The sequence below is a fragment of the Bos taurus genome, chromosome 9, assembly GCF_002263795.3.
Source record: "Bos taurus isolate L1 Dominette 01449 registration number 42190680 breed Hereford chromosome 9, ARS-UCD2.0, whole genome shotgun sequence".
In the NCBI taxonomy this organism is placed as follows: Eukaryota; Metazoa; Chordata; class Mammalia; order Artiodactyla; family Bovidae; genus Bos; species Bos taurus.
Window position 1 is genome coordinate 20,831,520 of NC_037336.1, and position 20,898 is coordinate 20,852,417.

Consider the following 20,898-nt stretch of genomic DNA (forward strand, 5'->3'; position numbering starts at 1 on the left):
GAACTAATTGTGAATTCTTTAAATGTCTGATTTATTACTTCATTCCTGTACTGTTGGATTCTGTTTACTATTATTTTATTTAGTAATGTTGCATTGATATTCACAAGTAGCATTGGTTTTTAATAGTTTTTGTACTGCTCTTATGGATTTATATACTTACAAATGTTACATTTGCTTTGTTAAAAACGTTAGAGAGTTTTCCTTTATTTTTTATGCTTTGGAAAATGTTACATAACACTGGGGCCTTTGAAGTTTTGCTAGAATTCTACTATGAAACCATCTGGGCCTAGTTCTTTTTAGAGGGTCAGTTAGGGTGGTGTGCTGAAGCTTGTCCAAAGGCAGCTTTCAAGAGCTGATTGTTCAATTTCCAGGAATTTATGAGCTTGTTGCTGAATACAGGCTCTATTAAATAATGTAAATTCAAACAAAATGTTTCACTCTCTGCAACTGTGCAAACAGATAAAAGAAGAGTTAGCAAGAATGCAGTCAGGGGTGAACATATCCGTTAACTTTAACGTTTCTTCCTTTTTTAAAATAATTTTTTGGCCACACAGAATGGCATGCGAAATCTTCATTACCCAACCAAGGGATGGAACTCACGCCCCTTGCAGTGGAAGTGCAGAGTCTTAACCACTGACCCACCAGGGAGCCTCTTATCCTTCTGACTCCCAATCTCCAGACATCTTTGAGAATATAATTATTTTATTCTTATTATCATTCTTTTGAGACTTCCCCATGTGGTGGCATAATAACTGGTAATAGTTCATTGTTCTTTATTTCTGAGTCACTCACCATATAGATGTGCTACTGTGCATTCATCTGTTATCTTTTGATAAGCATTTGACTTGTGTCCAGTTTGGGGCTATTGCCAAATGTCTTCCCATGAGCGTACTTGCCATCTGTATGTCTTCTTTTTCAAAGTGTCTATTCAGATTGTCCGCTTATTTTCTCCTGGGTTCTTTGCTCTTTGATTATGGAGTCTGAGAACGTGTGTATATTCTGGATGCACAGCCTTTATGAAGACCTGTGCTTCACAAAATTCTTCTTCTGTGCCTCATCTTTTCTTTTTTGTAACACTGTAGTTTAAACAGCAGAAACTTTTAATTTTGATGAAGTGTAATGTACCAATTTTTTGTGGCATGTGTTTTTTAGCATCATAATTAAGAAATTTTGCCCAAACCAAGGTCATAAAGATTTCATCATTTGTTTTTTCTTGATTTTATGCTTTTAGTATTTTTAATTTCATATTTAGATCTATGTCTTGAGTTCATAGTTCATTTTCCTTCATGTGGATATCCATTTTTCTAGCATTATTTGTTAAAAATACTCTCTTTTCTCCACTGAATTGCCTTTGCACCACTGTTAAGAATCAGGTGTTCATATATTTCAAAATATATTTCTGTGCCTTTTATTGACCTATTTATCCATATTTATGCCAGAACTATACTGTCTTGATTACTTTTGGCTTTCCTTTTTTTTTTTTTTTAATTACTTTAGCTATTCTAGGTCCTTTGGATTTCCAAATGAATTTTACACACAGTATATCAATTAGTACAAAAAAACTTGAATTTTGATTACAATTGTTTTGAATCCATGAATAAGTTTGGGAAGAATTTACATTTTAACAACACGAATTTTCCAACTCATAACAAAGTATTTCTCTCCATTTATTTTGTTTTCTTAATTTTTTCTCAATATTCTGAGGTTTTCAATGTATTTCATATGTACTTCTTTTGCCAGATTTTACTCTAAGGATTTTGTATTTTTGATGTAATTGAGAATGACATTGTTCTATTTATTTCAATTACTGATTGTTAGTTGTGATGTAGAAATACACTTGATATTTGTATACATATATTTTTAAATTCTACTATTTAGAAAAATTTTCTTAGTAGTTCTAATAGTCTTTTTGTAGATTGCATCAGATGGTGTACATAGATGAGCATGTTGCCTATGAATATAAACATTTCTTTTTCAAAAAATATAGATACTTTTCATTTTTCTTTTTTTTTTAACCTCTTGGACCATGTTGCATATAAATGGTCAGAGCAGATATGCTTGCCTTTGTTGCCTTTAGGAGAAAAAAAAAAAGTTCATTTTCTCATCATGAATTATGAGATAGCTCTAGGACTTTTACAGCTGCCTTTTATCAGTTTTACCAGGCTGAGGAAAATTTCTTTTATTTGAGAAAATTTTCTTTTATCCATAATTTGCTGAGAATTTGATAAAAAATGTATGTTAGGTTTGTCAAATGTTTGTTCTTTATCTATTGAACTTCTTGTATAGTTTTTCTTACTTTATTTGTTAATATGGTGAATTACATTTATTGATTTTTCAAATGCTAAAGAGCACTCTACCTTCCTGGAATAAACCCTTATCCTCTTAAAGTGTTCTTGAATTTAATTTGTTTAGAATTTTTGCATCTTTGTTCATGAGGGATGTTGATCTGTAGTTCTCTTTTCTTGCATACAATCTTTGTATGGTTTGTGCTCCAGAGTAATTCTTATATCACTAAATGAGTTAGAAAGTGTTTCCTCTTTTTGAAATTTCTGAAAGACTTTCTATAGAATTGGTAGTAATTATTGCTGAGATGTTTGCTACAATTTAACATATTTTCTTATGGGAAGCTTTTAATTACAAAGTCAATGTCTTTTTTTTTAATTTTATATATTTCTAGGCTATATTTTTAAGTACAGACAGTTTTATTTTTTTAATTTTATTTTATTTTTAAACTTTACATAATTGTATTAGTTTTGCCAAATATCAAAATGAATCCGCCACAGGTATACATGTGTTCCCCATCCTGAACCCTCCTCCCTCCTCCCTCCCCATACCATCCCTCTGGGTCGTCCCAGTGCACTAGCCCCAAGCATCCAGTATCGTGCATCGAACCTGGACTGGCAACTCGTTTCATACATGATATTTTACATGTTTCAATGTCATTCTCCCAAATCTTCCCACCCTCTCTCTCTCCCACAGAGTCCATAAGACTGTTCTATACATCAGTGTCTCTTTTGCTGTCTCGTACACCGGATTATTGTTACCATCTTTCTAAATTCCATATTATATGCGTTAGTATACTGTATTTATGTTTTTCCTTCTGGCTTACTTCACTCTGTATAATAGGCTCCAGTTTCATCCACCTCATTAGAACTGATTCAAATGTATTCTTTTTAATGGCTGAGTAGTACTCCATTGTGCATATGTACCACTGCTTTCTTATCCATTCATCTGCTGATGGACATCTAGGTTGCTTCCATGTCCTGGCTATTATAAACAGTGCTGCGATGAACATTGGGGTACACGTGTCTCTTTCCCTTCTGGTTTCCTCAGTGTGTATGCCCAGCAGTGGGATTGCTGGATCATAAGGCAGTTCTATTTCCAGTTTTTTAAGGAATCTCCACACTGTTCTCCATAGTGGCTGTACTAGTTTGCATTCCCACCAACAGTGTAAGAGGGTTCCCTTTTCTCCACACCCTCTCCAGCATTTATTATTTGTAGACTTTTGGATCGCAGCCATTCTGACTGGTGTGAAATGGTACCTCATAGTGGTTTTGATTTGCATTTCTCTGATAATGAGTGATGTTGAGCATCTTTTCATGTGTTTGTTAGCCATCTGTATGTCTTCTTTGGAGAAATGTCTATTTAGTTCTTTGTCTTTAATGTCTTTATGTCTAAATGTCTAAGTGTCTAATGTCTAAAATGTCTTTAATAAATATAGAGACATTCACATTATTTCTTCTTGACTTTGATTTTGTACTTGATATATCAAAGAATTGGTCCATTTCAAGTCATTTTAAAAATGGTATTTTTATATTTGTTCTGACATTACATCTTCTCTTTGGCAATTGCTATTCTGTGGGTATATTTTTTAAATTGATCTCTTCCTTGCCCTCCTCCTACTCCCTTCTCATCTGTCTCCTGCTTCTTCTTTTTCTCTTTCTTCTTTTCATCCTTATAATATTTTTCATGGTATGTATTTACTCTTAATACTTACTCTAGTTGAGTTTCCTGAAATGTTTTTTTCAGAACTCCAGAACAGGGTTTTTTCTTTTCAACTTTTCCCTAAGATCTATGAGCCCATTTTAAAATCTATATTTAGTCCAAGTGTCTCATTTATAATTTTTCTGTTTCTGATGTATGGTATTCTTTCATATCTTATATAATCATCTTAAATATCTTTTAGCCCCTCTTAAAATGAGATTACAATTTTCCTCTGATTTGTGGGCATGTTTTTTTTCTTACCAGTTTTCTTTTTCTGTGAAGACAATTAAAAATTATAATAGCACTTTTTATTACAACAGCTTCATGTGCAATATAAATTTTAACCCTAAGTTACTTATATCTAAGATTTGTATGTGTGTGTTCCAGGGAAAGGAAATAGGCAGGAATAGCTTTCCAAGAGTGGGTTGTCTGGAACATAGGTTGTCTTTTCTGTTGGTTAGATCTACTTCTCTGAATTTTACTTTTATTATTCCCTTCTTTCATCTCCTTCTCTTGTCTTTAGTGCCTCTTAAAGCTCAATTTGGATTTTATTCCTAACAGTTTCCCCTCAGTGAAACTCTGTTCTGAAAAAGACTGTATCAGTAAGGGTTTCCCCAGATAAATAGAATGAATAAGGGATCTATCTGTCTATTTAATATATTTATTATAAATATTTGGCTCACGCTATCATGGAAGCTGACTAGTTCCCAGATCTTTAAGGTGAACTGGCAAGCCAATGACCCAACAGAGTCGGCAGACTGGAGACCCAGGAAGAGGCATCACTTCAGTTCAAGTCCAAAAGTAAGAAAAAGTTGATGTTCCAGTTTGAAGATAGTCAAGCAGGGGGAACATCCACTTCTTTAGGGAAAGGTCAGTCTTTTTGTTCTGTTATGGCCATTGAGTGTTCCAATGAGGCCCACGTCCATAAGAAAGAACAATTAGCTTTGCTCAGTCTACTGATTAGATGTGACTCTCATCCAAAAACACCCTCACAGAAATATTCAGAATAATACCTGGGCACCCCATAGCCCAGGCGAAATACACATAAAATTGACCATTGTAGGGAATTTAATTATTTTCTGGTCTTCATTTGGCTCAGAACAACCTAGCTTTCCTGAGGTGTCCTTGTACCTTCACACCAGAGCCTGCAATGCCTACTCCTGGTTTGGGATGCTATTCTCCCATTGGCCCACCAGACTTTGCACAGAGAGTGAGCAGTCTTCCCTTTTGCAACCAAGTATCTGCTGGCAATTTCTGGGTTCTCTGGCTTTTAGGACTGCAGAAGTCTCTTTTCCTTCCCTCTGCTTTTTTTTTTTTTTTTCCCCTACAGTTGTTGGTACATCACACATCTGTGGCAGCAGATGGCTGCTTAAATTTTGAAGTTTGCAGGGGGATCGCCTTTTAACCTTCATATGCTATTTGGTGTTTGTGTGTTAATGTTTAGCTATCTTAGTTGCCATGTTGTTCTGTGGATTGACACAGGGAAATTCAAAAGTTATGCCATTGCTGCTGCCCTATTTCTCTTCCTCCCCATAAATATGCTAAGAACCAGCTTTTTGCTAGTCTTGGTGCTGAGACAGTAGCAAAAAAAAGACAAAGACTCTCCTCATGGGACCCATGGACTTGTGGGAGGAAAGGGAAATAATTAAATTGGTAAAAAATTAAATGAATAATAGTATTTTAGGTAGCACCATCCCTGGGTTGGGTAGGCCCCCTGGAAAGGGAACAACTACCCATTCCAGTATTCTTACCTGGAGAACCCCATGGACAGAGGAGCCTGGTGGGCACAGTCCATGGGGTCACACAGTGTCAGACATGACTGAGAGATTAACCCTTCAAGAACTATGTGAAAAGATAAAGTAAGTTAGAACAGAGAAACCCAGAGAGAAGTTACCCTGCACAGTGTAGTCAAAGAGGGCTTCTCTGAGGCAACTGATGCTTCTGCTGAGAGCCAATGAAACAGAGACCTGATGACAACATTTCAGACATAGGAAGGATCTAGTTTAAAAGATGTGAGGGGGGATTATACTTGGCAGGAAGATATTCAAGTTGCTTAGAGCACAGAGAAGGAGACTAAATACAGTCCATAAGTCTCTTATGAATTGGGCTTATATGAACTGGTTCTGGAGAGAATGATTATCTCAGACTGTATTTACAATATTGAATTTCTAACAATGTCTTAAGTAGAAAACTAGACCTTAATGGTGGTTTCAATTAAAGTATTACCCCTACAAGACCCTGACTAAGCAGCCAGCCAAACATCTGTAAACACATTCCTCTTCTGAGTCCATTTCAGGAACCCTGACTTAAAACCAATGGTCATGTTTTTGTGGATTCTAAACTATACATATAGACATGTATGCCATAAAACATTAAGACTGCTGTCTCCTGTAAGTGATTTGGAAAGAAATATTGGCTCTCTATAGTGAAGAAAGCCTGAATCCAAAATTAAACAAGAATATTTTCTTTATAGATTATAACTTGGCTCTTATTTCATGTGATAAAATGCTTGATCCTCAGAGTGAAAAATTGTTAGACATCTTAAACTTACTCTCCAACCACCCAAGAATCAGTGCTAATTCAAACCAAGTTCAAGTTTAGTTTCCAAATTCAGAACAGGGTAAAAAAAAGTCAGTGATTTGGATAAAATTGCATTTGAAAGCTAATTTTCTATATTTTCCACTATTTTGATAACATACCCTCACTTCCTTTCACACATATCTTTGTGGCTCTTCCATATAGTCTTTCTTTGAGAAAGATATTATCAGGTTTCCAAAAGCTAAGTGATATAAGTGAACAATTCTTTTCTAGTTCATCGATGAAAGAAGAAAAATACATTGTTAGAATTGGCAAATTTCTTTGGCTTATCATTCATGAACTTTATTCCTTGAACTATGATGACAGAGAGAATGAAAAACATTGACTCAATGGAAATCTTACTTTAGATGCCAGTTTAAGATTGCCCATGATAATCAAGATAGTTTGGTGTACTAAACTAAATATGCTACATTTCTGTGTCAATTTAACCCGTTATATTTATGTGTGTTTTTGAAAATTTAATTTCTGCATGAAACACTTAAAACAAAAATAATTTATATTAATTCTACCAAGACAAGTTCATTTTATCAGCCTATAAAAGCTGAAGAGATTAAAATGGGAGTAGAAAGAAATTTAAGAACTTCAAGAGTAAAGGAGAATTTTGATTGCCTGACCAAAAAAAAAAAATCAAGAAAATCTTTGCTTTGCCAAAAAGAGTGTAATAAATAAACTTGATTTACAGTGTGTTGAGTGCCCCATGGTGATTGAGCACTTTGGCTCAATATATATATATATATATATATATATATATATATATATATATTTTTTTTTTTTTTTTTTACATGCCCCGCTCCCCTCCCCGACTATTGATTGTAACATGTAACTTACAGAGGGCTTAGAAGTTGGAAGAAGTTCAGAACCACTTGTTTCAAATGCCCATGCTAAAGGAATTTGCATTTTAATTAGGTTATTTATGAATGCCACCATTGCTTTCATAAAAGTAAATCAGAATGGGCTCAGAAGTCCAACCCCTAATAATCTAACACTTGAAAGTAGAATAGAATCTAGTTTTGAAAATTGATTAAGAGGAAGTTGTTAAAGAACTGAAAATTCAGTTATCTGTGGGGTAATCCAGGTCAATAAATATCTTTACATATAGGTGGTCTTGCTGTTATTCTGCTCAGAATATTTTAATTATACATCAAAATTATATTTGTCATCCTTAGACCTAAGAAAATTGCACAAGTCCCATGCTTCCCTTCATTTTCAATCCTTTCCTCCTGTCTATTTGTACTTTTAGAAGAACTTCTTGTTCCCATCAAATGAGTCAGACCAGATGGGAACACTAATTTATTTCTAATGAATGTGTGTCAATCCAAAACTGAAGGGGTTCTGTCATTCTGGAGAGTGTAGATCCCAGCCAGCTTAATGCTTTGGCAGGAAGGCCTCTGTCTTCAGAGGCATCTACTACCTAGTTTCTGATTTATTAAATTAATTTATTAAGGAACAATGTCTTTCAATCTATGATTGGAAATAAAGTCTAAAATCTATGTCTGGAACTATAAGCAAGTTTAAATTGTCAACATAAGTAACTAAAATAACCACAGTTGATGCCTTCCTTCATCTCAGATTTTTAAAATATGAGAGAAAGACATTCAAAATTTAACAGAGACCTTCAAGATGCTAAATAAACATGTTTTCCTTTTAGATGTACTTGGAATTGGCTCAAACCTGGCAGTTTAGGCATGAAATAAGTCAATTTTCACCTCTTGTGGGCCCTAAATAAAGGCAGTCCGTGAGTCCCATCCAAGGTCCATGTTGATGAAGTTATATGGAGGGAAAAAAAAGCAGGGAGGCAGAAATTCTGTGTTTCAGACGTAGTGCTCTGTTTCCCTTACCCGAACAAAGTTGATGGGCATTTAATATTTTGATGTTTCTCACCTACAGAATGAGTTCTGATTCAGTGAACCAAAAGAGGGTCAAGCTTCAGTTAGCATTTGAAATTGTAGGCAGCTTGCTATCATTCAAAGACAATTTCAGGAAACTACTTAATTATAGTATGTCACATAGATCAGATACCCTGCGTCCAGATTTGAGGAAGAAAAAGTATGAGATCTATTCACTTTTGTTTAGGGGTGAATAAGAAAATACTAAGATTTTTATATCTTAATTGAGAAAAATGAAGCATAGTCGAGAAAATCTTTTGTCCTGTTTTACTGCAATTTCTCTTGTATGTTTCTTATGTAAAATATATTCTTCTGATTGACTGTACCTATTTTCACTAAGAATGAGTTGAATTCAGGCACAATTCTATCCCTGTATGTGCTAAATCAATATCCACCAGATATAGATATGAGGCTAGAAGAAAGTTTGATGGAGTAATCATTGTTAATGCAATCATTTAGGTATTTTAAATGCTCAAGAGGGGTTGGAAAATTTTTCCCTTGGAAAGATTCCATGAGACTGAGAGGTTAAACTTGGATTCATCTTGAAAATCTGAATCCAGACTTAGTACTATGTACAGGATATAAGAAAGCCCATCTGGTCACACTGGGGGGAAAAAATGAAGCAGTCTGGAAGGGAGAGAGGAAGCAGCCAGACCTCAGGCTCCATCATACTTTGGAAAGACAGGGTCTTGACCTTGAGTGCTTCAGCCTGCCAAGCAGTAAAATGAGGAAGTGGGAGAAAACTTGACCTATTGTTTGTATTAAAGCAAAGAAAAGCTGAGGGTCATTCTAAACTGTTCAGTCTGGGTACAGTTTTCAAAAATTATTTACATACGTGTTATTGAACTTAAATATGTGAAGACTAATTAGGATGGAATTTAAATATAAGGAAACCCCATTCTGGGAAGAAGAACATGACAGGGAAACGTATGTTATCTTCAAGATAGGTGACATTTGTGAGGGTAGAGATGAACCATAATTGAGTCTATTGTCTAGTAGATTGTCAGGGGTTCTTTACTTCATGTGTTTTTAGTGGGGTCATTTGAATATGTACCCCATTGATTCATAGAAGGGGAAAAAAGAATCAAAGTAACATGACTGCCTCTGGAGAAATGTGGTTTTGAGTGCTTGGGAAATGAGTGTGTATTTTTTCTAACTATAAAAAGAGAAAAAAAAGTAGGGGTGATTGTATTGACTCTAATGCCTACTACTTTCAACAATCCCCTTCATGCATACTTATGCTTTATTAATAATCAAATTTTGTATCATGTAAGTAGGTATGGCATCAGTCTTAGATATAGTCAACCTCAGGCTGGACGGAATGCTAGGGAATACAGAAGGGTCCAGCATGAGACTTTTACTCAAAGAGCATGCTCTGTTCTGAGTGAAGGCTGGTCAAGCCAATCGGAGCAACTATTACAACATATATCACCAGTTAACAAATAGAGACAAATGGTTCTGATTCACACAAGCCTCCAGACGCAGGGAAATCAACAAGCAGACTCTACTTTGGCCACCTCATGCGAAGAGTTGACTCATTGGAAAAGACTCTGATGCTGGGAGGGATTGGGGGCAGGAGGAGAAGGGGACAACGGAGGATGAGATGGCTGGATAGCATCACTGACTCGATGGATGTGAGTCTCAGTGAACTCCGGGAGTTGGTGATGGACAGGGAGGCCTGGCGTGCTGCGATTCATGGGGTCGCAAAGAGTTGGACATGTCTGAGCAACTGATCTGATCTGATAAGGAACTAGAAGCTGGAAGGCAGCAAGAATAATGAGTAAAGAGAAATGATGAAGCAGAGGAGAGAACAGGAAGCTGTCAGCTGCAGAAGTAGTATTCTGCTAAAATATATGAAATATCCTTTTTATGGGTCAAATGCAGTAAAACAGCAATTATTTTATATGATTCAATCTTGGAAAACTACTTTTAAGCCAAAAGTGGTTGAGTTAATGTAATGGTTGAAAGTACTGGGAGGATAGCTTCTAAAGTGGCCAAGGTATCACCAGAACTGCTACTGGGGTGTTTCTGGTACTTTAATACAAGACAGAGCAAAAGATGGCTCACTAACCCCCCATTTGACACAGCAGTGAGAATCTCTATTCTACAAGATCTAGAAGTGAAGTAAAGTTGCTCAGTCATGTCTGACTCTTTGTGACCCCATGGGCTGTAACCTACCAGGCTCCTCCATCCATGGGATTCTCCAGGCAAGAGTACTGGAGTGGGTTGCCATTTCCTTCTCCAAAGGATCTTCCCATCCAGGGATTGAACCTGGGTCTCCCATGTTGTAAGCAGATGCTTTACCATCTGAGCCACCAGGGAAGTCTAGAAGATGGTAGTAAATATAGAATCAGTTATGTTGGTATGGGCTTCCCTGGTGGCTCAGAGGTTAAAGCATCTTCCCCCAATGCGGGAGACCTGGGTTCAATCCCTGGATCAGGAAGATCCCCTGGAAAAGGAAATGGCAACCCACTCCAGTATTCTTGCCTGGAGAATCCCATGGACGGAGGAGCCTAGTGGGCTACAGTCCATGGGGTCGCAAAGAGTCAGACATGACTGAGCAACTTCAATTCAATTCAATTCAATTCATATGTTGGTATGAGCCAGACTTGCCTGTGAGTCTCCAGGAGTCTTTGGCAGAGGCATGGGTCAATTGTGGCCTGCTGCAGGGTCAGGGGCACTGAATACAACAGTGCCTGCGCAAGTCCTTTGGAAGGAGGTCTCCATTACCCATCTTTTCCCCTACCATAGTTTGGCCTCAGACCAAACAACAGGGAGGGAACACAGCCCAGCCCATCAACAGAAAATTGAATTAAAGATTTACTGAGCAAGGCCCTGCCCATCAGAACAAGACCCAGTTTTCCCCACAGTCAATCTCTCCCATCAGGAAGCTTTCATAAGCCTCTTATCCTTCTCTATCAGAGGGCAGATAGAATGAAAACCACAATCACAGAAAACTAAACAAATGGATCACATGAATCACAGGCTTGTCTAACTCAATGAAACAATGAGCTATGCCCTGTTAAGGCCACCCAAGATGAACAAATCATGGTGAAGAGTTCTGACAAAATGGGAGAAGGGAATGGCAAACTACTTCAATATTCTTGCCTTGAGAATCCCATAAACAGTATGAAAAGATAAAAGATATAATACTAAAAGATGAACTCCCCAGGTTGGTAGATGCCCAATATTCTACTGGAAAAGAGTGGAGAAATAACTCCAGAAAGAATGAAGAATCTGAGCCAAAGCAAAAACAATGCCCAGTTGTGGATGTGACTGGAGATGGAAGTAAAGTCCGATGCTGTAAATAATAATATTGCATAGGAACCTGGAAAGTTAGGTTCATGAACCAAGGTAAATTGGAAGTGGTCAAACAGGAGATGGCAAGAGTGAACTTTGACATTTTAGGAATCAGTTAACTAAAGTGGACTGGAATGGGTGAATTTAATTCAGGTGACCATTCTATCTACTACTGTGGGCAAGAATCTCTTAGAAGAAATGGAATAGCCCTCATAGTCAACAAAAGAGTCCAAAATGCAGAACTTGGGTGCAATATCAAAAATAATAGAATGATCTCAGTTTGTTTCCAAGGCAAATCATTCAATATCAGAGCGATCCAAGTCTATGCCCCAACCACTAATGTCAATGAAGCTGAAGCTGAATGGTTCTATGAGGACCTGCAAGAACAAGGACCTGTTAGACCTTCTAGAACTAACACCAAAAAAAAAAAAAAAAGACTCCCTTTACATCATAGGGGACTGGAATGCAAAAGTAGGAAGACAAGAGAAACCTGGAGTTTGGGTATCCAAGTTTGGCCTTTGAGGTACAGAATAAAGCAGGGCAAAGACTAACAGAGTTTTGACAAGAGAATACACTGATCAAAGCAAATACCCTCTTCCAACAACACAAAAGATGACTCTACACATGGATATCACCAGATGGTCAATATCAAAATCAGATTGATTTATATTCTTTGCAGTCAAAGATGGAGAAACTCTATACAGTCAGCAAAAACAAGACCAGGAGTTGACTGTGGCTCAGATAATGAACACCTTATTGCCAAATTCAGATTTAAATTGAAGAAAGTGGGGAAAACCACTAGACAATTCAGGTATGATCTAAATAAAATCCCTTACAATTATACAGTGGAAGTGACAAATAAATTCAAGGGATTAGAGCTGATAGAGTGCCTAAAGAACTATGGATGGAGGTTTGTGACATTGTACTGGAGGCAGTGATCAAACCATCCCCAATAAGAAGAAATACAAAAAGGCAAAAGGTAGTCTGAGAAGGCCTTACAAATAGCTGTGAAAAGAAGAGAAGTAAGAGGCAAAGGAGAAAAGGAAAGATATATACCCATTTGGATGCAGAGTTCCAAAGAATAGTAAGGAGAGATAAGAAAGACTTCCTCAGTGATCAATGCAAAGAAATAGAGGAAAACGATAAAATGGGAAAGATTAGAGATCTCTTCAAGAAAATTAGAGACACCAAGGGAACATTTCATGCAAAGATGGGCCCAATAAAGGACAGAAACAGTATGGACCTAACAGAAACAGAAGATCTTAAGAAGAGGTGGCAAGAATACACAGAAGAACTATACGAAAAAGATCTTCATGACTCAGATAACCAGTTAGACTATAAAGAAAGCTGAGCCCTGAAGCATTTTTACTTTTGAACTGTGGTGTTGGAGAAGACTCTTGAGAGTCCCTTGAACTGGAAGGAGATCAAACCAGTTAATCCTAAAAGAAATCAGTTCTGAATATTCATTGGAAGGACTGATGCTGAAGCTGAAGCTCCAATATTTTGGCTACCTGATCTGAAGAATTGACTTGGAAAAGACTACAATGCTGAGAAAGATTGAAGGCAGGAGGAGAAGGGAACAACAGAGGATAAGATGGTTATATGGCATCACTGACTCCATGGACATGAGTTTGAGCAAGCTTTGGGAATTGCTGATGGACAGGGAAGCCTGGTGTGCTGCAGTCCATGGGATCCCAATTCAGTGGATATGACTGAGTGACTGAACTGAACTGATGTTGGTATGGCTCTAACACAATCAACAGAAAGTAATCACCTACAGAAAAAAACATGCCACTCTCTGAAAATACACTATAGCCCTCTATGTCTTAAGAGTGGCATAGGTAGTATCCAAGAAACAAGATTTTAAGAATCCAAATATAATCAGAAAATGGTCCTGCAGCCATGAAATTAAAAGATGCTTGCTCCTTGGAAGAAAAAGTATGACAAAACTAGGCAGCATATTAAAAATCAGAGACATCACTTTGCTGACAAAGGTCCAGATAGTCAAAGCTATGGTTTTTCCAGTAGTCATATACAGATGTGAGGGTTGGACCATAAAGAAGGCTGAATGCCAAAGTATTTATGCTTTCAAAGTGTGGTGATGGATAAGACTCTTGAGAGTCCTCTGGACAGCCAGAAGATCAAGTCAGTCAATTATAAAGGCAATCAACCCTGAATATTCATTGTAAGGACTGAGGCTGAAGCTCCAGTACTTTGGCCACCTAATGCTAAGAGAGCTGACTCATTGGATAACGTAATGATGCTGGGAAAGATTGAGGGCAGGAGGAGAAGGGGACAACAGAGGATGAGATGGTTGGATGGTCTCATCAACTCAACGGATATGAGTTTGAGCAAACTCTGGGAGCTAGTGAAGGACAGGGAAGTCTGGTGGGCTGCAGTCTACAGGGTCACAAAATCAGACACAACTGAGCAACTGACCAGCAACAATAACTTAGTACATAACCTTTGAACATTGAGAGACATGAACTATATAAGGCAGGTCACAATTCTCATAGGAACCTTTTTTTGGCTCTGATATAGCCCAATTCTGTAGGTAAGCATCACATGAGGGCAACATACTTTAACCAGAGGAAGCACCGCAGTAAAAGCCCATGAAGTCACTGGGATCATTGTTCCTGATGGGAAAGCAGAGTTATGACTCAAGGAGTAAAGGGGAATGAAAGGAATGAATAGGTCCTTGTCCAAGACATAAAGGATGTTAATGGAACCTTGAGAAAGAAAGATACTTGTCACCAAGTTTCCTTTAGTGTTATATATCAATTAAGGACAAAAAATACATTTTTCAACTTGAGTTTTTGAATGTTTCCACCTGGTGAATTACAACACTTCCAGGTGAATGTGAGAAACAAATTTCCTATCATTCATCCCGCTGCTAAAATTGTAATCCAATGACATGTTTGTCTTCTTTATACCACTTGACGTTTGTCTTGTCATATTTGGGATGTCCTTGTCTCTTTAGTTGTATGAAACAATACTTTCCTAAATCTGCATCTATTCCTTGACCCTCCCTTTTGCTTTTGATACAAGGTGTACATGAGGCTCTGTCTTTGAACCAGGCATTAATAGCTAGTGGGAGGAAAATCACAGACTTGATATCCAACATCTTACTTCAAGTTCCAGCTCTGCCTCTTTCTACTTGTGACATCTTGGATAATTCCACTTTATAAGCCCTTCATGTGTAGTAAGTGTCTCATAGAATTTCCACCCACACTTTTAAAGAGTACACAATAGTTTCAGTCTCACCATGGTCAAAGCCACTTTGCTGTGTCAAAGTCACATGGGGCAGAGCGCTCCTGTTTAGAACAACCGGATTTGGCTGGTAGCTGCCATTCTAGATTCACAGCTGCTATTCTGGGGTTTGTTCCTCCACTTATTTTGTATCTCCATTCTGTCTCTGCTGATTGATTCAGCAGTCACATGCCCTGCCTGGTTCTTGAATATTCTTTTAGACCCTCTCTACCATACTCTCTGGGCTTCCCTGGCAGTTCAGGAGTAAAGAATCCACTTGCCAATGCTGAAGATGCAGGAGATGCAGCTAGATGCAGGTTTGATCCCTGGGTTGGGAAGATCCTCTGGAGGAAGAAATGGCAACCCACTCCAGTATTCTTGCCTGGGAAAGCCCATGGACTGAGGAGCCTGGTGGGCTACAGTCCATGGGATAGCAAAGAGTGGTACACAACTTAGCAACTGAGCATGCATGTCGCAATCTCCAGCCCATGGATGGACTCATCCCATCCCATCCCATGCATACATCTTGTAGAATCTGGTTCGGGTCTGGGTCCCTTGGCTCCCTATTGAGCAGGAAGAGTTCAAAGAATTGGGTGAGAATTCAGTTTGGTTAGAAAATGGCATTTTTCTTAAAGTCTAAAATGGCAAAATCATTTATTTCTTTTTTAAATATGTGTCAGTTCAGTTCAGTTCAGTTCAGTCACTCACTCATGTCTGACTCTTTGCAACCCCATGGGCTGCAGCACACAAGGCCTCCCTGTCCATCACCAACTCCTCGAGTTTACTCAAACTCATATCCATTGTGTTGGTGATGCCATCCAACCATCTCATCCTCTGTCATCCCCTTCTCCTCCTGCCTTCAATCTTTCCCAGCATCAGGGTCTTTTCAAAAGAGTCAGTTCTTTGCATCACGTGGCCAAAGTATTGGAGTTTCAGCTTCAGCATCAGTCCTTCCAATGAATATTCAGGACTGATTTCTTTTAGGATTGACTGGTTTGATCTTCTTGCAGTTCAAGAGACTCTCAAGAGTCTTCTCCCACACCACAGTTCAAAGCATCAGTTCTTCAGTGCTCAGCTTTCTTTATAGTCCAACTCTCACATCCATACATGACTACTGGAAAAACCATAGCTTTGACAACATGGACCTTTGTTGGCAAAGTAATGTCTCTGCTTTTTGATATGCTGTCTAGGTTGGTCATAACTTTTCTTCCAAGGAGTAAGTGTTTTTTAATTTCATGGCTGCAGTCACCATCTGCAGTGATTTTGGAGCCCCCCAAAATAAAGTCTGTCACTGTTTCCCCATCTATTTGCCATGAAGTGATGGGACCAGATCATGGGGGCCATGATCTTAGTTTTCTGAAAGTTGAGCTGTAAGCCAACATTTTCACTCTCCTCTTTCACTTTTATCAAGAGGCTCTTTAGTTCTTCTTCACTTTCTGCCATAAGGGTGGTGTCATCTGCATATCTGAAGTTATTGATATTTCTCCCGGCAATCTTGATTCCAGCTTGTGCTTCCTCCAGCCTAGCATTTCTCATGATATACTCTGCATAGAAGTTAAATAAGCAGGATAACAATATACAGCTTTGACCTATTCCTTTCCCAGTTTGGAACCAGTCTGTTGTTCATGTCGAGTTCTAACTGTTGCTTCTTGGCCTGCATACAGATTTCTCAAGAGTCAGGAAAGGTGATCTAGTATTCCCATCTATTGAAGAATTTTCCAGTTTGCTGTGGTACACAGTCAAAGGCTTTGGCATAGTCAATAAAGCAGAAGTATATGTTTTTCTGGAACTCTCTTACTTTTTTGATGATGCAGTGAATGTTGGCAATTTGATCTCTGGTTCCTCTGCCTTTTCTATATCCAGCTTGAACATCTGGAAGTTCACATTTCACGTATTGTTGAAGCTTGGCTTGGAGAATTTTGTGTATGATTTTACTAGCGTGTGAGATGAGTGCAATTGTGCGGTAGTTTGAGCATTCTTTGGCATTGCCTTTCTTTGGGATTGGAATGAAAGCTGAGAAATATGCATGAACTCTTTAAAATACACCAGGTACTGTTCAAGTTATAGGATAGACCTGAAACAATTCATCCCATGCTCCCATGAAGGATTAGGAGACACACATACATTAAAAAAAAAAAAAATCAGTAGATTCAATTGTAGAATCTGTCTATATTACAAGGGGTCATGTTGTAGGGAGGGATTCGTTCTGGCTCAGACATCAGAAAGACTGCATAGGAAAAATCTTTGGGACTGAGTCTTGACATATGTGCAGTTATTCTCCAGAAAGACAGTGAGAAAAAGACAGAAAATAATATAATTCAAGTTTGGAGAGCACCACAGTAGGAGTGTGAACTTCTAAAGAAATAGTCCTGGAGAAGTAAGCCATACCAGATCATGGAGACTCTTTTATTCCGTTTTAAGAATTTTAAGGGGAGTTAACCATTGATGGCCTTATTTTTTCTCAGTGGTACAAGATTTTCAGTCATGCACCCATAACCCCCACTTTTTTCAAGAGTCAACTGTACTTATTCTAGATACTGAGGGGCCAATTTGATTCTTTATGCTTGAATATCTGATGTAGGGGAATGGGAATGGGAAATGTGAACAAGATGACATAGAGAAGATTCTAGAGTTGCTGTAAAGGATAAGAAATATTTTGACAGTAAAGATTATTTAAAATTATATTTTTCAACCTATTTGTATTCTGTGAACAGGATTGGCTTGTCTTTTTTTTAAAAAATGTTTTTTTCTGTAAATATTTATTTTCACTTTTAATAGTTATTTTCTTTGCTGTTCTCTTGGACATATTTAGGTTTGTGTTAGTCTATAATTTATTCTTAGAAATTGTCAAATAAGATATGAATGGCTTTAAAAAATAAAGATTGCAATTCAGAAAATGTTTTGATGAAATTAAAAGATAAAGATATTTAGCAGGTTAAGTGGTTTTGGACAATGTATACATTAATGGATTGATGGAAAGCATTCAATCATAAAATAAGTAGACTTTGGCTTAATAAAAATTGATTTAACTTTAACTGTAATTCTAAGAAAAATCATCTCAGGAAAACTCTAACTATATATTAAGAGCATTTTGATTGACCTCAGAAATACATTTTTGTTTATTTGTTTACTTAAAAGTTTCCTGGGTTAGTATAAAACAGGGTAACAAGACAATATGACAACCAAGTTAGAAATGCAAACATGATGATCTTTTAAGTGATTACATCTCCTGAGAATCACATTGATATGAAATACATGTGAATAATGAAAAAAATATACCATTGTTAATATTCTAGTGAATATTTTGGCTTTTAAAGAAATTATTTTCTATAGAGTTGTAACAAATATGCTGCTGTAGCTCCTTGTTATGATTTATTTTTCCTTACCTTTACTCATAGGATATTACTCCCTATACTTGCCAACATTAATCAGCCTTCTCTCCTGACCACACAATTTTCTCCATTGATTCTGCTCTTTAATCTGATGCTGGACAGTGACTAAAGGAAGCTGCCTTTAACTGGAAAGGTAGCAACTCTGCTAACTACTGCTGAATGGTAACTGAAATACTTTTGCATGTAGTACTCTGTTTATAAAGCTTCCTGTTTTCTGAAAGGCCAAGCCAGTATTTGGTTGTACAAACAAGTATCTGAAGTTATGTCTGATATTTTTGCAATTAATCTTTTTCCCTAGTGAGGGGCTTTATAATATTCATTTTTAACACATCTGATTAATACCAAATAAAGAAATACAAACTATAGGAAGAAGAGGCACTTACCATAAATCTACAGAACTCCCTCCCCACCAAGCACACACACACTCACATACACAATTATAACCCAAGATGCTTCAACAATTGAAATTAATTTATTATGTTCTTAATAATTACTCTACTTTTCACTAAAATATGCTTTACTTATTCTCAGTCTTTAAAATTGTAGTAGTCTATGAAGTTTGATTCATCCTAGTGTCATTTACGTGAGTGATACAATAATAACAAAGACAACTTAATATATGATTAAGGAAGTTTTAAAAGATTGTGATATTTCCCTACAAGGAAATACAATATAGCCATTAAGTATTTTTTAACGCTTAAATCACTATTCTTTATCTATTATTTTTTAACATGGAATTTCACAGCATGCTGAAAGTTATAAACATATAAATACATATGATCACTTACTGTGATTATATATAAACATATTTCTATGTGCAGATTAAACCTTGCAAAATATATTACAAATATATTAACAGCAGTTATTTCTGGGTTCATATTGTTGAGTTTGGTAACCATTACTTCTAAAGTATGTCTAAAAAATAATGTGTGCATAGTCTTTATCTGCTTTTTTTTTTTTTTTTTTCTTGCACTAGTTCAAAGTATCTATCATTGCATTTATTGAAACTAATATAGTTCCAGTCAAATAACATTTTATTAATGCAAAATTCATTGAATTAATAATTTTCAACAATTTGTTCCAATTCTAACTTCAAATTTCTGGAACTACTGCACTTCTAATACACACAGCATGCTGCTGCTGCTGCTAAGTCGCTTCAGTTGTGTTCGACTCTGTGAGACCCCATGGACTGCAGCCCACCAGGCTTCTCCGTTCATGGGATTCTCCAGGCAAGAACACTGAAGTGGGTTGCCATTTCCTTCTTCAATGCATGAAAGTGGAAAGTGAAAGTGAAGTCACTCAGTCGTGTCCAACTCTTAGCAACCCCATGGACTGCAGCCTACCAGGCTCCTCCGTCCATGGGATTTTTCCAGGCAAGAGTACTGGAGTGGGGTGCCATTGCCTTTACTTCTTGTTAAACTTTCCAGAATGATGAAAAACATTAAAGTAAAATTACATACAGTGAAAAGCTCAGGCTATATCTCAAGAGTAGAATTCAGGGAGTTTTAATAAGTAAATACAACTGTGTAACGACTCCAAACAAGATGTAGAATCTTTCCATCACCCCAGAAAGTTGCCTCATATGGCCTTCCAGTCACTTCCATAGGCAATCCTTCTGATTTCTATTACTGCATTTTAGTAGGCCATTCTTGAAGTTCATATAAGCAGAATTATAGAGTTTGTACTCTTTTGTAGCTTGATTCTATCATGAAATATAATATTTTGAAATTTATCCATGTTTGTTCTTATTGAACTACTATTCATTCATTTATACTCCTGAATGATGTTCCACTATATGACTAGAGTACTGTTTATCTCTTCCCTTGTGGATGGACATTTGGATTGTTTTAAATTCTGGACACTTAGAAATAAAGCAGTGGTGAACATTCTTGTACAAGTTTTTTTTTTCAATATATTTTTCTTTATCTTGAGTAAAGAATTTCCTGGGGAAATGTACATTTAACATTTTAAGAAAATGCTAAACTGTTTTCTAAAGTTGTACGTTTTTACTTTCACATCTGCCACGTGCAAGAGTTTTCGTTTTTCCATATCCCTGGCAGCACTTGGTGATGTCAGTCTTTTTCACTTTAGTCATTCTATGGGTATGAAACTGCAATGAGGTTTAATTTTAATTTCTCTGATAAGTAAACATTTTTGGTCTTTTGCTTAGGTTATTTTATTAAATATCTGTAAATTCTTTGCCACTTTAAAAAATGGAGTTGTTTTTCTTTGGGGTATTACTTAGTAGGAATCTGTTCTATAGTCCAGATATGAGTTCTTTGTCACATACATGTATTGTGAATATTTTCTCCTAGTCTCTGACTTGCCTTTTCATCTTTTTAATGGTGACCTTTGATTACCAGAAGTTTAAAATTGTGAAGCATGATTCATCTGAGTATACTTGCAACTGATACTAAAACTGATTGCCAAAAAACACAAATCTACTTTAAAAAACACAAATCTACAATCTTAAAATTCTATAGATGTAA